Below are 17413 nucleotides of genomic sequence, written 5' to 3'. Positions count from 1 at the left end.
TTATCTTATACAAGTTGTTACTGCTGTTGAAACATCTTCTGGTGAGGTATTATTTTGTTTCTAATCAATCAATCAAGAATCAATGCAGTTTCTGAATTTAAACGCTGGTTTGGATCTAATCTGTTGTACGTCTCTCAACTCTGGGTGTCTGTGTGTGTAAAATCTTTCGCTCCCTAGCGTCACAGAGGCAGAGTAGATGGTACGTGTGTGTAGTTTATGGCTCACAGTGAGGGGAGTTTGAGCGCTGCGTAAGGGGAGGGTAGATTGGGGTCGAATGGATCTACCTGCTGAGAGCTTGTACTCGGAGCTGGAGGAGCCATGCTGAGAGAGGCTAGGCTGTTTAAGCTCCCTCTCACTCGTCTTTTTCCATGCCTTTGATCACTGTTTTAATGTGTCTGTGACTAGCAGCTCATGTGTGTGAGGTGGAAAATCTGTGTGTTTTGTAGTCACATCCTTTTCTGTGCTTAATCCATCCACATAGTGCACTACTGGCTAATGTAAGACATAAAATAGATTCTAAGCCATTTAGGACCAGGTAGCGGTTATTACTCTTTAGGGCATCTATCTGGTGCAACTGTGTAGGTCTAAACATAACTGGACTTCATCTACTGTTTAATGTTTCATTTTTTATATAAACGTGGTTTACAGAATTTTATTGCCTATGAAAGGATGATATTTGTAGAATGCACACTAACTACTGATATCACGATAGAAGGGAAAGGAAAATGTATTAAAAAATACAGAAAAAATGCAACTCCTAATAACCATGCAAGAGCTGGTAGACCACCAAAACTGTCTGCATCAGATAGGGTACTTCAAGTTTTCATCTTTGAGAGAAAAATCAATCTCACTTTTGCTTCAGACCTGAAAAGATCTACAGGTGTTTCTATTTACTGTGAGAGCCCTGCTGAAAAAACCTATATAAACCATAAAGTGTTTCTGTTGGCTCCTAATGGTTTTGTAATGTGGTTTGGCTTTTTTGATGGGTTGATATCACAGTGTAAAAGATCTTATGGTTTAACAAGTAACCAATGGCTGATTCTAAATGCATTTGATGGTTTTCTAATGGGATCTAAAGGTATTCCACAAGAAACTAGTGGTCTTGATTGGAAACCATCAACCGCCAATTCCCATTAGATAGTGAAACGATTAGGTTTTAATCCTAATGGTTTCTAGTGATCCTTTTACAGCAGACAACTCAATGCTGTGAGTCTCAAAGAATGTGTAGCAAGATAAAGATGAAAAACATCACTAGAACACTAAAACTGGACATCTGAAATATGGAATAAGATTTTCTGGACTGATGAGTTCAAATTTGAGATCTTTGGAAGTTACAGAAGGTAGTATGTTAGCTGCCAAAGCAATGAAAGGCTCTTCCAACCATGTCTACAACCATCAGTCAAGCATGGCGGGGGATCAGTGTAAGTTTGCGGTATGGATAACAACATCTGGAGTTGTTGGAGGCATCATGAATGCTGATAAGTACAAATGTTAATACATTATGCGGTACCTTCTATAAAACCTTTGATTGGGAAGAAATGCAGAAAGATAACCACCTCAGTGCTGAGAAGCTGAGAAGATCAAGATGTATCCCCATTCACACCGGGGTTATTTAGGCCTTTGAGTTACTGGGGTGGGTGGCCGATCCCCTCAGGCGTGAGGGCATCAGCGCCTCCTGGCTTCGGCACATCTCCCCTGCACCTCCCACCCACAAGGTTGCTTCTTTTTTATTTTAATTTATTATTGTATTTTTTTTTTTTAATTTTAGTTTTTCCCCCAGGCTCTGGTCTCCCAGTGGTCAGAGTAAAAAGCTGCACAAGTCCCAAAAATTCATCTAGGTGGCATCTTCAAGGTGGAAGACCCACTGTGCCAAGCCAACCAGATGGCACTATGGTCGACCACAGCACTTAGATAAGCCACCTTGGGTGAAAGCGCTGCTTTTCTATGCTGCTCTTGTTCTCAGAACAAAAGCCATCTGAGAGCCCAGACCTCAACATCATTGAATGTGTTTGAGATCACTTGAGTTGTGAAAATGCAACCAACTTCTAAGACTGAACTCTGAAAAACTGGAAGCAAACCTCTTGGGAAAAAAAGCTGTACTAAAGGAAATGAGTGGACAGGTGAACACACTAAGTACTGCAAAATGATATATTACATTTAGTTGTTGAAGCTTCTGTGTAATTTTGACTGGAAATGAAATAAACAAAAAGGTGAGCTCTGAATTTTGCACAGTACTGTGGGAAATAAAAGACTATGTCAGAAAGTTGACTTTCTACTTGATGCAAACCTGAAGGAGCTTCATGGGAACAAACACTGGAGATGCGACTTGAAAATCTTTTGGACCGTTTCTGATTTGCACATGTTTGCATGTTAGCTTTTAATATACTTTCCTGTATTTTGGTCATACATAGCCTTCTGCTGTAGGTGTGCAGTGAAATGAATGAAGGTAATAGGCTACATTGTTAGGATTTCCAGTTTTAGTGTGGTTTGTGAGTTTCCAGTTTTAGTTCCAAAGAAGACAGATGCCATGATTACTTGGTTAGCCTTGCGTCAGCATCCATAAAACTGTAATTAGGGTAAGAAGCTGACTGGAAAGGAAAAAAAGTGATTCCCTATGAAAACCTTAGAGACGCTTTCATGTGGCAGCCCTCAAAATCACTGGCATTCCACCGCACTGATTTCACTTCCATGGTAACCCCAGGTCCATGGTACTATCTTGTGGTTGATTTGGAGAACTGATGAGTTCCTTCACTTAGCTTCTTTCATTAGTGAGTCGCAAATGCATTCATACGGATGCGGTGTGGTCCACAGCAAGCCTCTGGCAAATGATCACACTCTGCCTTTCATGCAAATCAAATACATCATGGTGGTCTGGTTTGGTGGTGGAACCTCAAAGATAACTGGACGGATTTTTAATGTGACCACTTTTTTCCTTGAGAGTAAACATATCATTTAGTGTCAATCATTGATCAGCCTTAGAAAATGGTGCATTAAAAGTTTACTGGGAAAACTTTGCTATTATCATAATGCCAGTACAGTGAGAGAACCTTATAGTTTTGTTGTGGACATGAAACGTTCCAATAATAGCAGATTTCTGCAGTGCATTCTTGCATTGATGCATCTCTTTGCCATGCATACATACATCAGGCCTCATAGATCTGGCACTAGTGATGTGCTTTAGCTTTTATAGTATTATGTTACACTGGTTCCAGTAAGAATCATTAGTAAGCATGCCTCATGGATTCTCTGAAAGACAATGTCTTTGGCTGTATTTTCTGCTGTCTCACGTGGGTCCAGTTTTATAGATCCACATGTTCCATAAAGCCAGGCCCCGCTGAATGAATTTCACTAGAAAGGGTGGAAAAATGTTAAAGGCAGGAACCAGTTGTGTGGCAAAGAACGCTCAATGAGTCACCCATGCCAAAACGGGTGGAAAGGCTCACTCAGCTATTCCTCCTCCTCTGTTCTCCTCCTGATTTACGACAGTTTGTAACTAAGTGCCAAAACAACCTGTGGTTTCTATGGCATGGCCGGTGCAATGGAAACTACACTCTTAAAATAAAGGTGCCAAAGGTAATCAGTCTTTGGGATGATCACATAGAAGAGCCACTTTTGGCTCTTTCAAGGCTCAAAAATGTGACTTTCAAATGGTTATCTCCTCTTGGATGGCTTTTTATGATTATATAAACTGATATTTGTATGAAATGTGCTACTATAGCGCACTATAGCAAGTTCACATTTGAAAACCCAGACTTTCTCAGTACATCAAAAAGAAGCGACTCATGAGGTGCTACACAGCAGCTTAGTTTTGTACGAATTAATTTGAACCTATCACATTTGAACTAATATACTAAAATACACTGATAAGAAGAGTATGATATGGCGACAGGAAAGAACATGCCTGTGCTAACGTAGCTTACTTGTTTGAAATGTGTGCACTGTGCTGTAAGCTGTTAGCTAAAATAAATAAATGGTGCTGGTATTTTAAATTAGGACAGTGTCAAATTTTTGTTCTACATCTATGTAACTGTCACATGCGATGTGTAGAGCTGTTCTAGTTGCAGATAGCATTCTGCTGCAGTAGCTTAGCATGCAAATAGCTTCACATCGCATAGCAGTGTTTCATTCTGGCTCACTGAGGCTTCTTTGTGCCATTGCAAACCTTGTTTTGGCATAGAAAAGTGTCTGTTGTGATCTACTAAAAAGGAGAAATGGCTCTTTAGCACCTACACATTTAAAAAATAATGGCTCTTCAAGGGTTCTTTAGTAAAGAAAATGGTTCTATATAGAACTATGGACATTCAAATAACCATTTGCATGATAAAAGGTTTCTTTGCCTTGTGAAAAGTTTCCTCAGATGAATGTGCTGTATATGGTTCTATATAGAACCTTTTTGCAAAGGGTTCTATCCAGCACCATGAAGAGTTCTTCTATTGTTATGATGTCAAGCTTAGATCATTAGAAGAACCTTTTCTGGTGCTATACAGAACATTTTTAAGTGTGTATAATAAGACTGAATAATCATTGCATATGCATTTATAGGAATTTCTCTCAGTGCAAAATACTGAGAGGAGATTATGATAATGAATCTTTTACTCTGATGTACTAATGATAGTAAATGCTGAGTGTGTGCAGTTTCACACCTGTGAAAAGTCTGTCTTATTTTTGGCACTAATGTGGCTGCCGTTGTTGTTGCTGAGCAACAGAGAAAAGAGAGAAATTATCACACATTTATTTACTTTCAACTTTGTCAAAAAACAAAAACCAAACAAACAAACAAACAAACAAAAAAAACATTTTGTGAAGGCTCACCATGTCATATTATTAACTTGGTGAAAGCAATAAAAAACTCAGCCAAATCATTTTAGTCAAGCAATGTTTTAAGCTGGTATTTTCTAAAACCGTGGTTATATTTACACTCAACAAAGATCAATACATCAAAATAATTACTTGTCTAATTTTTTAATGTAGAAATAATTTCTCACAAAATAATCGCATTATATGTCAAAATTAATCACTTTCTCAAAGAGTAATAACTCATTCTTAGTTATTAGTCCTTATTCTGACCTACTAAATCAAAATCTCAAGATTTTTGTTAGCTTAGTGAGAAACCTAAACAGCTTTACACAAAACCACACAAATTCATTCTGGCTTATTGAAGCCCCAATGATGCAAGTTTAAAGGTTAAAGGCTCAAGTTTGAGTGATTAAATCTGTTTTTGTGTATAAAGCTGTTAGCTTACTACTTTTTAGCTTGTTTTAGCACCAGAGGTTAAGGTTTAGCTCAGCAAGAAAGGTAAACCACCAGCAAGTCTGGCTCACTGAAACAAATCTGAGCGAGTGAAAACACATGACTGGTGCTGGAGTGACAGACAGAATCTTTCTGATTATTAAAGTTACAGTGGGAGCTTGTTTTGGTTCTCATCTGTTCAAAAAGGCAGGGTAGTGAAGGGAAAAGGGTGGGGTTTAGAAACGAGGAGGCAAATGGGCATTTACAGTTTGCATAATTAGGCATATTCATAGATATTCACCTTCTTAATGAGTGTTGAGGTCTAGTGATGGTCCTGTTCCATTTTTAGTATTTTCTTAACAATAACAAAGCAGAACACACACACACACACACACACACACACACACACACACACACTTTCTAAGCTGCTTATCCTCCTGGGTCACGGAGGGAGCTAGAGCCTATCCCAGCAGTAATTGGGTGGAAGGCATGATACACCCTGGACAGGTCGCCAGTCCATCACAGAGCATAACAAAGCATAACAATAATACAAAAAAATATTTATTATTCACCATAAATGATTTTTTGTGTTTTAATGTACGACTTTAGATGTTCTTTTGTAAATGTGTTTTGCAACTGAGGCAACATAAAATACAATTATTGTACACACCAAGAGTGCACTAGAGTCAGTCTACAAGAAGGTACAGTCATAGGGCAAAAGGGCAGGGGCTCAAGCCCCCTGGGGTCTATCTGTACATTACCTAACTCAAACCAAAAACCACTTACAACCTTGATTTTTAAAAGTGTGGGTGCAATACCCTGTCATGGGTCAGACCTTATGCTCCAAGGTTAAACAAAAATGGCCCAATAACCCAAAGGCTCCCAGGAGGCTGATGATATCCAATAACAGTTGGGCAGGATTTTGCACTGGTGCAGGCCCATTAAGAGAGGCCCAGGGTTGCATAAGTTCCTTCCTCTGTCATTCCCTCAACTTCTAATTGCACAAATAATGGTGCGAGTGCACTGAAAGACAAAACGTGAAAGGGCTGCTAGGGAGAGCAGGGACTACATGGTGCAGTTCACTGATGGACTCTCAGGGTCTAAAAGTAAGAGTTCAGCCAGTGGCATAACTAGGATCGTATGGGCCTTACTAAAAAAGATCTCCGTACAAATTAACCTCCAATTAATAAACTGATGAGTGTAATTTGTTCTTTTACTCATTATTGCTATGTCTCAGACAAGTTGTTCTTCTAATGTAGGTTAATGGTTGTTATTTGTCAGGATTTTTTTCTATGTGGTATTAAGGTAGATACAACCAAGCAAACTCTCCCATCGGTTAGGACTTCATGAGGTGGACTGAAGACCTTACATATTAGATTATTGAGCAGCTTAATTAGGAAGTGAGAGTTGAATCAGTCCATCACTTTTTGATTCACAATGAGCAGGACTAATGTAATGAGAATAAATGATACTCTGGAAGTCCTAGATACGTCACTCACTGTGAACACCAACAGAAGCCAAGCCAGTGCATGTCAGTCAGTTGTTAGAAATGGAAAAACAGCAGCAGCTTGATGCCAAGGCCCTTTAGTGAAAGGGTAACTGCTACATGCAAGGTAAAATATATGTAGTAAGCTTAAAATAAAACATGGAATGTCTTTTACAAGCTTTGAATTTCACATTTTTAAATCTAGAATATCCAAAAATGTTCATGTGAATCATCATTAGCTCAGCATTAACATATCATTAAAATCCCATAAGTAATTAGCATTATTGTAAAGGCCTGAACTGAAGGCCTAGTTCTGACAGTCATGGTTCACCACTGGAAACATGAATAGCATTTTCTAATATTGCCAGTATCGCACTTTGTGTTAAACAAAACATGTTCCAAAGCTGATTTTGTCCTATGTATTTTCCCAAAGAAAGCCACTGGATCCTCTACATTTTGAGGTCATTAAGGAGTCAAAATATGAATAATGCTACATAAATGTTGCTAACTCTTCTGTGCATTGAACTGACATTGCATAAAGTAAGCCTACTATTAAATTTCAATGCTTTTATATAAGAAGACCAGCTAATCCAACTGTATGCCGCTACTGCCAAAGCCACTTAACTACCACACTTGACATATTGAGTAAAACCTGGATGTAAAATTGTGTGAGTAGCAATATTAGTGGTCTTAAAAAGAAGTTAAGGGGCTCAATCATCCTGGTAGTGACACCACAGTACAATCCAGCCATAGCGCTCATAGCACACTGTGCACAATGAATGAATATCACAGTATTCATCCCTGTATGCTGTCACACTGTTTCCTTACTAATACATCACATCTATATCGTGTACATGTTTAGATGGATGGATACATGGATTTTATGATCTAATAATAAAACATATCCGGCACATTTTCTCTTGTGACCTCCAAAACAGTTTGAGTGGCACTCACCAACACCATCAGTGATCTAATTCGACTTCAAACCAAGCAGAGCAATAGCTCGCTGTTCTCAGATTTACCCATGCATTCTGACAGTGTGCACAGCATGAACTCAATACCAGCAGAGTGATGCCTTAAAGAGACCTTTCATCTTCCATGGAGGGATTTTTTTTTTCAGATTCATGGCTCCAGAATGTAGCTAATGACACAATTTGCATGTATTTCAGGTTTTCCCATATTTGAAGAGACAGCTCACTTTCAACATGGTACTCCCATCTGGCAGTACCTACAGCATATATTTCAGGTGCCAGACACAACAACAAATCAGAGATGATCTGTTCTTGGAAAGACATCATTTGGGAGACATGGCATGCTTACACAGTGGAAAATAGTGAGTTATGAGTGTGGTGTATTTGAAGTGTAGTGTTCTTTAAGGATGGGCAGCTTGGCTGTTTGTGGGAGAATTCTTCAAGAGAGATGTTCCTCTGCCTTAAATTTAGACCAGTCCTAAACTATTAAAAGGAAAAGTTCCTAAATCATTCTTGTATTGGACATAGCTATCCAGGAAAAAGCTTTAAAGGGGCATTTCCACCTAAAGCTAGCATTTAATATTTTTTATGTTATGTGGTATTCTGTAGTGCACTATTGCACCCCCCAGGCTCATCAGTTTGACAGAATTCTCAATTTCGCTTTGTGCTTTCCTCTATCTGCATTCTCGCATTGCAATACACAGTATGCATTATGCAAATACATCACACAATTATTGGGAATCAGTGCTCACCAAATCCTCACTGTCAGCCACTGATAGACCAATAAATACAGGGTGTATCAAAAAGATTCCAAATTCCGATTTCAAAGCGCCATATTTTTACAACTGCGAAGTGCCTAGGAACCAATCACATACCAATTGAAAGAGGGGTTCATAGAGTTTCCGACTGTCACCAGAAGATGCCTCCCTTCAGTCTGCGAGGGTGACCCCTGAGCAGAAAGCGTTTTGCGTTCTCAACTTCAATAAGAGTGAATGCCTCTTAACTGTGCGACGTGATTTTCGTCAGCAGTGAACCTCCAACAGCTCAGAGCGTTTGTCGTTGGTTCCACAACACTGGATGATCTCCGAAACCGCATTGAAAGAGCTGTGGGTACATTGACACCCAACATGCTCAATCCAGTATAGGATGAATTTGACTATGGCGTTGATGTTGTCCGAATAGCTGGAGGACGTCATATTGAGCACTTGTAAAATTACATGATAAACTTTATGCTCACTTAAACCATTTACAGCTTACTGCATTTTTTGTAATAAATCATTTTGAAATCGAATGAATCTTTTTGAATCACCCTGTATGTCTGTGGTGCTGGCTAGCATTAGAGATATAGCACTAAACTCAATTGGTCAAACTTTTTCTCTGTTAAAGGAATAATTCAACTAGCTAGCCACCCCAAAGCAATTCAAAATGTATTTCTACCCTCAAGATACACCATCATCGGTCTTTAAACCCAGAAATCTTGCTTGAGAAACTACTGCTGCACTGCTGTAAAAGGTGAATAGGCACATTTACGTCAGCTGCAGCTATGGTTAAATTGTCATTTTAGCTAGAGTGCCTCTTTAATTGTTACAGAACCTTTACGTTAAGGAGGTTCTTTAGACTTCAAAATGGTTCTTCACACTCATCTTGTTTATAGAAATGGTTGTCAGCACATTCTTAAGGAATCAAAAAGTGACTCTTCTGTGGCATCACTCCAAAGAACCTCTTCTGGCACCTTCATTTTTAAGAGTGTAGGCATTATGATATGTATTTAGCCTCTTTTTACTGAAACTCACTTATACTATGTGGGCCATAAGCATTCAAGTTAATTGATATGATATATACCATTATGTTTACCAGCGTCTGATGTGAGGATACCTTGTGTGAAAAGTTTAAGTGTCCTGATTATCTGAGAGGACTAAAACAAATCTGTGCTAATCGACACATTACTAAAAGCAAAATTGAATTCACTTTATTAAATATGACATGAAAAAATAGTTGGTTTGTGTCCTAGTAAAACGGTGTCTCACAAATGATTTATAGTCAACGTAAAATATGTCACTGCACAAGGGGGCTTTGAATTTACTGCTGCACTCTGACTGTTTGAATGGTTGTTTTTATGGGCCGTTTTCCATGTAGGGAAACTCACAGTGTATAGTTATGCTTAGAATCATTATTCAGGTTTTAAAAAGGCAAATCTCTAGAGACCAGACGTGATCTCATAACGAGAATGTCTGGAGACAAACATGAGTGGGTAGTTCTAAGAGAGTGATGACGCTGCACTCAGCACATCAGTACACAATCAGCACATATCTCACTGTGATAGGCTACTTTGCTGAGCACTGGTCAAAAAGTGTTTTTCTTGTTCACTTTGGCATACTAAAGCAGCAAAGACTGGCTTTTTAAATTAGAAAAACACAAAATCACCTAAAATAAACTTCTGCATCTATATACACTACTGTATTTTTAGACATTAAAGATATTAAAAATGTGCAGCAGAGATTAGAAATGGTACAGGAAACAATAGAAAATGTTTTTTTTTCACAGGATGTAATGCTTGTCGTTAGCCCATGGATGTAACTTAAGTTAGCATGGCTGAAAAATCCCCCAAAACATTGCTTTGCGCATTAAAAGAGCACAAGCTTAAGGAATTTAGAGGGTGGGTTTTAGAGAGGGCATGGTCTTGACAGTGGCAGATTTTCAGCACCAAAACTTTAAGCTGTCCCCAGACATATATTCTTGTTATAGGGTCACGTCTGGTCCTGTGAGACTACAGAAAGGCCAGCTAGCACTGCTTTAGCTAACATTTTATGCATTATTATTGGTCTTTGGACAGCAAAAATTGTTTATTTGAGATAAACCAACCACTTATATAACCACTTGTGAATTCAGACAAGTATCTGATGATTCAAGAAAGCAGTTTACATTAAGCTTTTACTACTTGTTTGCTGCATTAGCTTTATAGCTTCAGCGCAAAACTAACAAAGCAAACTTCAGACACTGGACATATCTTTGCTGACTGACTGCATTTGGGGTAAGAGGACAATCGAAGATATTTAATTACTGACTGAACTGTTGCTTTAAGGTACAGCCAGAGGTTGGGTATTTAAGTTTGAGTAGTTACATTAAACATTGGACCCTCAGCTTTATTAGGCAGAGAACATTCTGAAGGTTCTGCCTATGATTCACCTGTTTGTTATTGCTCTTCACATGATTCTAAACATCCTTTCAGAAGACTACATGTGAATGTGAAGAGGTAACCGAGGTGGGCACTAAGTGCTTTCAGAAGTAATAGAGAACTACAGCCATTCAATTGCTTCATCTATAAAGCACTTTTCCAAAGAAAGCTGCAAGTCTGGAAGTGGAACAAAAAGTCTTCTAATGATTCATCCCTCGCTAGACTGACCATTGATTTTAGTCCTTGAGTTGTCAAGTAATAAGAGTTCTTAAGGCTTGGAAATCAAGTCCATCTCCATCTGATCACATCATGGAAGATGTCCTTGCACTTCACTGTGTCTACTATAAGCCCACTCTTTGGTGGTTTTATAACCTCAAGAACATCAGTCTTTTTTTCTTTGACCTTCTTTTCTACATCTTTAGATGTGGAGGAGCCTTCTGTCTGTCAGCCCCCTGGATATGCAAGGCTTTATTTTCCTTTCAGGATTCGTCACGAGGGCCCCTCGCAACCAGCCGTGTTTTTCTTGTCAGCCGCTACTGTTTTGATTCGGGGGGTTTCGGGGAGTATGAGCCTTCCCGCTGATGGAGCACCGCTGACGTGGAAACGCACGGCGCTAAATGAAGTCTTTCCTCTCCACATCTGCACCCCGAAATGAACCACGAGACGGAAGGAGGGAAACCGTCTGCTGATGAAGAGAAGGAACGAGTTTGCCTTTCATTAGCAGAAGTATTAAACACGGGTTTATGATGTCTGCTCGGAGGAGCAGACTGCTGCGCAGATGTGGGTGCTTTGTCGCAAATCACCAGCCGTCGACTAAGACGCAGTCATGTTTTATGGGTGAAATCATAGAGTAGCATATGCCTTCTCTGACGGCTGTCCTCCAGCAGAAGAAAAGAAAAAGCTTATGGTTAAAGCTCCACATATGTCTCAGCCTCAGAGGCACTTGACAAGGTAATGAAAAACATGACAAAGTAGCAAAGTGGGTCAGTTGAGGATTAAAAAGCACACCATTTTTTTCAAAAAGAAAGAGAAAGTACAGTTCCTGCAAGGTTGAATTCGAAGACACCTCAGAAAATAACATAGCGGGGTGAAGAAGATGTATGCTACTGATACTCTTCCTCTCAGGGAGCCATGTGGGCCCACAGAATGAGGACAATAATGAGGAAACATGGCCCAGCAGGGTGAGTGGAATGTCTGGCAGGTTGAGCTTCTGTATCTGGGTCTTCGCCCAATCAGCTTCACTCTGTGGGAGAAACTACACTGGAAATACAGGATGAGCTTTACACTCTGAAAAGTCATACTGAGTGGATTGAGGTGGTTAATTGTGGAGAAACAACTCAGATTTCTTTACAGTGGTGGTGATAGGAACCAGGGTCACCACACAAATAATGACATTTTATTTTCTACCAGAAATGACCAGTGAACCTACACATGTCTCAGTATGTAATGCTGAACATGGTAAAATAGCAGAAAATCTAAAAATGAGACGTTTTCGGCAGGTACTTGTACACCATGAATATATTTAAACTAACACACAGCCAAACGATTATCTCAAACTTATCACATAACAGTGTCTCAGGCATTGGGCAGTGCATTCATAACCATTTGCTGTAATAACTTTCTGTGAGGGAGCTTTTAGAGGCATGAAACTTACCACCACTGAGAACAAATTTGACTCTCGGGTTCTCTAGAATGTATTATTTCACCTAAAAACATATCTGAATGACTTTGCTTACATCATAATCACCTAATCATGCACAAACTTTTTATTTTGGTGGAACCTTATGTGGAGGTTCTTTAAACTATCATTTTCTCATTTTCTTCCTTTCCTTGATTTTTTTTACCAATTTACCTCTCTACTTTTAAAGGTTTTACCAATTATTAGCCCCACAGTGTTAGTTATTATTAACTCTTCATTGTCTACAGGATGTGTCCCTTTCTATTTCAAGCAGGCTACTATCCAGCCATTAGTTAAGAAATGTAAACCCTGCTGTGCCTAAGAACTGTAGGCCTATATCTAAACTTCCATTTTTGTCAAAAATCTTAGAGAAGGTTGTGGCTAAACACATCACTGGGTTTTGGAAACAGCACTCTACTTAGACTGCTCTTTTGAGGGTTTCAAATGATATTTTAATGTCCTCTGACGTGGGTGTCTGTTCTGTGTTTGTACTACTTGACCTTAGCTCTGCGTTTGATACAGTAGGTCATTAAATCCTGATTAAGAGGTTACAAGACTGGGTAGGCATGTCGGGCATAACATTAGACTGGTTTGTATCTTATTTCACTAGGAGGAATTTTACCATCTATTGGTGATTTTGTGTCTGATTCTTCTCCACTATCCTGTGGTATTCCACAGGATTCGGTTCTGAGGCCTCTGTTATTCTCTTTATATTTGCTGCCCTTGGAACAGATTATAAAAAGCTTGAATATTGCATACCACTTATTTGCAAATGATATCCAGCTCTACATTTCATTAAAACCTAGTGGACTTCAGAGCTAGAGATGCTTGTACATGCTTTTATTTCATCTTGCTGATTATTGTAATGCTCTTTTTTTCCTCGCTTAATATGTCTTCTCTTAATCATCTGCAGGTAATTCAGAATGCTGCCGCATGAGTACTCACTAGATCTAACAGAAGGTCTCATATAACCCCTTTGTTAATATTTCTTCACTGGTTTCCAGGATAGGATCCAGTTTTAAATTCCTACTCTTACCTATAGAGCACTGCATGGTCAAGCTCTGGCGTATGTGGCTGATTTACTTGACCCTTATTTATGAGCTCGTTCTCTTAAGTCTAAGAAGTTAAATTTACTGTCTGTTCCTTGTACCCATTTAAAGACCCGTGGTGATCAAGCATTTGAGGTCATAGCGCCTAAACTGTGGAACACCCTGCCCACTTCTCTGAGGTCTGCCGATTCTGTGAAGCAGCTAAAGACATACAGCTGTTGTTGGAACAAAACCTTACATCTCCATTTTGGTCAACTTTCCGTTTTTGACATAATGTGAAAATGCCTGTTGCTCTTTACATTGCGTGTAAATTTCATGAAATTGATGAATGGACCAAAAAAAATGACTCAAAATTACATGGAAAAAAGCTCCATTGACTTACATTAAAAGTAAAGTGTGTTTTTTCTTTCTCCTGTATAGTTATCCTTTTTGAGATATGAGGTTTTGTTCCAAGAGCAACAATATATCTTTTTAAACAGGCCTTTGGGTAATTTGTGTGCACCAGGTCTGCATTTTGTGTGTATTTTTTGTGTTTCCAGTCTTTTATGTTGTGTAATGCTTCTGTAAAGCACTTTATGACTTGTCTGTGAAAAGTGCTATATAAATAAACTTTACTTACTTAAGGTGAGATTTTGATTGGTTGATATCAAAAGTGGAAAGTCATATTTAGCGAGTGCATTTTCATTTGTGTTTTTAGTTTATGTATTCTTGAGATTTACATTTTTTTGATTATATTTGAGTCATTTTGGGTTTGCCAGAGATAAAAGTGGGTGGGCCTAGGCTCACTGGGCCCAATCATAATCCTGCCACTGTGCAAGAAAGACTAGTTTACTGGCTACCTAAGGTAACCCACTAGATTATCTCAAACATTAGCCTGCAATTAGCTAAATTAGCTAGCTAATAGGCAATCGAATAAGCATTCAGGTTTAATAAAGAGCTGCTGTGAAAAACGAGAACAGTAGCTATTTGGCTATAATTAGAAAAGCAGCTAAATGCTTCCTCCGGTTGGAAACTGCTCAGTATACTTTGTAATAAAAGAGAAGCAATGACTACATTTTAGTTGTACTCCAAAAAAGTACAGCGAAATGAAGCTACAGAGACCAGACTCAAGTACTCTTACAAAAGTAATAATAATGTGTTACTGTCCAACTCAGAGTTTGCCTTTGCACCTAAAAGAACACCAGTGTCTGATACTACTATCAGTGAACCGATATACATTATGCACATATGCCAACATTCTCACGCTACACTCCTATGACTGAGCACCAGCAGATCGATTTATACCATTCACAACCATTTTCACTCATGTCTGTGACACGGTTGTTAACGGCAACACGAGCATCTGGATTTCATCTGTACTGACGCATGGAGGACCGCTTTGTGCAGTGATAATGATAGCTATTGGTAGAATGTGTGCTTCTGGTCAGGTGTGGGTGTGCAGGCATTTGGACAGTAACGCTACATCATATTACAGGTGGACACAACAAAGCAGAAGAAACGTTAACGGCCCCTCAGTGATTCAGAGAGAAAGAGTGAGGGCGCGAGAGGTGGGCGACTGGGCATTCCTACTATGTGCTGAACTTGATCTGCCTTTCTGTAACATGCTGTAATAAACTGGGGACTTCTCTGGCCCAAGGCTGTGAGAGCTCTGAGGCTGAGGGTTTTTTCAGTTCCCTATGCAATTACAGCGCTATTAAAAATGTCTCCCACACAGGATACATTTCCCTCAGTATTTTGCTTTGTTGTGACTTCAATGGTGGCGCTGGTTTTCATATTTTTCCTATTTTTTATATCTCATTTTATAGCTGAAGAGCAGAAAGCAGTATAGAAATCAGGACAAAAGAGTTGTTGCAAAGATATGATACAAGTATTGATTTTTCAGTGACTGAATTCCATTGCTCACCCTTAGAAGCCATAATTATCATTGACGATGACAAAAGCAATACTTGGCTATGAAGCTGAAACAAGTTGAAAAGTTCTGTCGAGAGTACAGATATGAAATTTCCAAGTCATATTACATTTGTGTTTAGAAGTAGAAGAGATATTTTATTATGATTTGAACCAAATTGAAATCAAATGTAAGTGTAAGAGTTTTTCCGAGTTGTAAGTATGTAACGTATGACTGCACACTTTTTCCGGTGGTGAAAACTGCCCAAAGCATCACACATACCCAGTTACCCTCCATTGAGAACATTAACCTAAGCGCTGCCTAGGCAGGGTGAGGAACATCATCAAGGACGTTTCTCATCCTAACCATGGACTTTTGACCCTCCCATCTGGCAGGCGTTACAGGAGCCTCCGCTCCCAAACCAGCAGGCTCAGGAAGAGCTTCTTCCCTGAGGGTGTGCTCTGCTGAACTCAACACCGCCACTTTAACCACATCTTTAAACTCACTGCACTGTTATTGTACTTTATGTCCTGGTATTATTGCACTATCCATATTTGTACAGACAGTTACTGTACAAGTTTACTCTGCATACTTATCATTTTACATATGCTGCTCTCACAGTACATACAACCTGCATTTGCATTCTCTCCACTCACTCTGTATATATGTATATTACATTTATACTTGCATGTCTAATTTTTTACCACTCTGCTGTCCTTCTGCACTTTATATGTAAATAATACTGTATTTTGCACTTCTGGTTAGATGCTAACTGCATTTCATTGGCTCTGTACCTGTACTCTGCACAATGACAATAAAGTTGAATTGAATCTAATGTAACTACATTACTATACCAACCAGCAACAGAATAAATGTAAGTGTTATGTAAATCGGGATATATGAAAAGAGTAACTGTATTTTATCACAGTTAGAAGAAATAAGAGGGTGATAACTAGCAGGATTACACTAAAAGGACTTTGAGCACCAAAAGTGATTTTTTGGATGGCAAAAATTTGCCCCGTTAGATTTTTTTGCAAATTTTAAGAAGTAACACAAACTCACTCCACCAATTTCTGTGGTTGGCATATCAACAGCTAAGCTGACTGAATGATTGTGTCTCACAAAGATTAGTTTGTCCTCTGCTTCATCATGTATGGTGTGCGTTTTCAAAAGCAGCCTAAACTGGACACATCTGATCTATCTGTGAAAACACTCAGGCCCTGTGTTTGCACTTGGAATTAACATCCATCTTAAGTGATCTGATCATAAGTGGACATGGACACTGAGGCATATGGCAGACATGTCCATGTGTCTCGAATGCGTGTCTTCAGTGATTGTATTTCGTGGCTGGAGGAAGAGTACCACTCATTTACTACTTTTGCTGCTTTTGTTGTTGACATCAACGTACCATGAGCCCATGTTCATGTATATGAAAGGGCTGTTACAAACGTTTAGATCACATGAACCAGTAAGCCAACTTGTAACCAAATAGTAGAGGAGGCAGAGATTGAAACTACGCAGCTGCTTTCTTCTCTGCTGTGAAGATACAGCTGATTAGGGCCTTCACTGCTGTTGAAAACAAATTAAGACGCTTTAGTGTTCACACTATAAATGTTAAGTGATCATTTGTGTCCCGTACAATCTTTGAAGGTGGTTTGAGTGATCAAATCACAGTTTGTCTTCAAGACGCGCTGTACCCCATTCACACCTGTACTTAGCACGGTCTACTTATGATTGGATCACTCAGGATGCATGTTAATGCCAAGTGTCACCTATAATCAGAAAACTGGGGGGAAGAAGCCCCCAGGGTAATCCCCCTCCTCCAATCCCCCCACTTTTTCTCTCCTGATGAGAAGGCCAAATCTAATCTTGACACATTTATTGAATTACTATGGTCTAATTAATTCTGAAATTTCATCTGGATCACAGCATTCCTG

Source organism: Colossoma macropomum, unplaced genomic scaffold (assembly GCF_904425465.1).
Source record: "Colossoma macropomum unplaced genomic scaffold, Colossoma_macropomum, whole genome shotgun sequence".
Classification (NCBI taxonomy): Eukaryota; Metazoa; Chordata; class Actinopteri; order Characiformes; family Serrasalmidae; genus Colossoma; species Colossoma macropomum.
Note: the sequence above shows the minus strand (reverse complement) of the source record.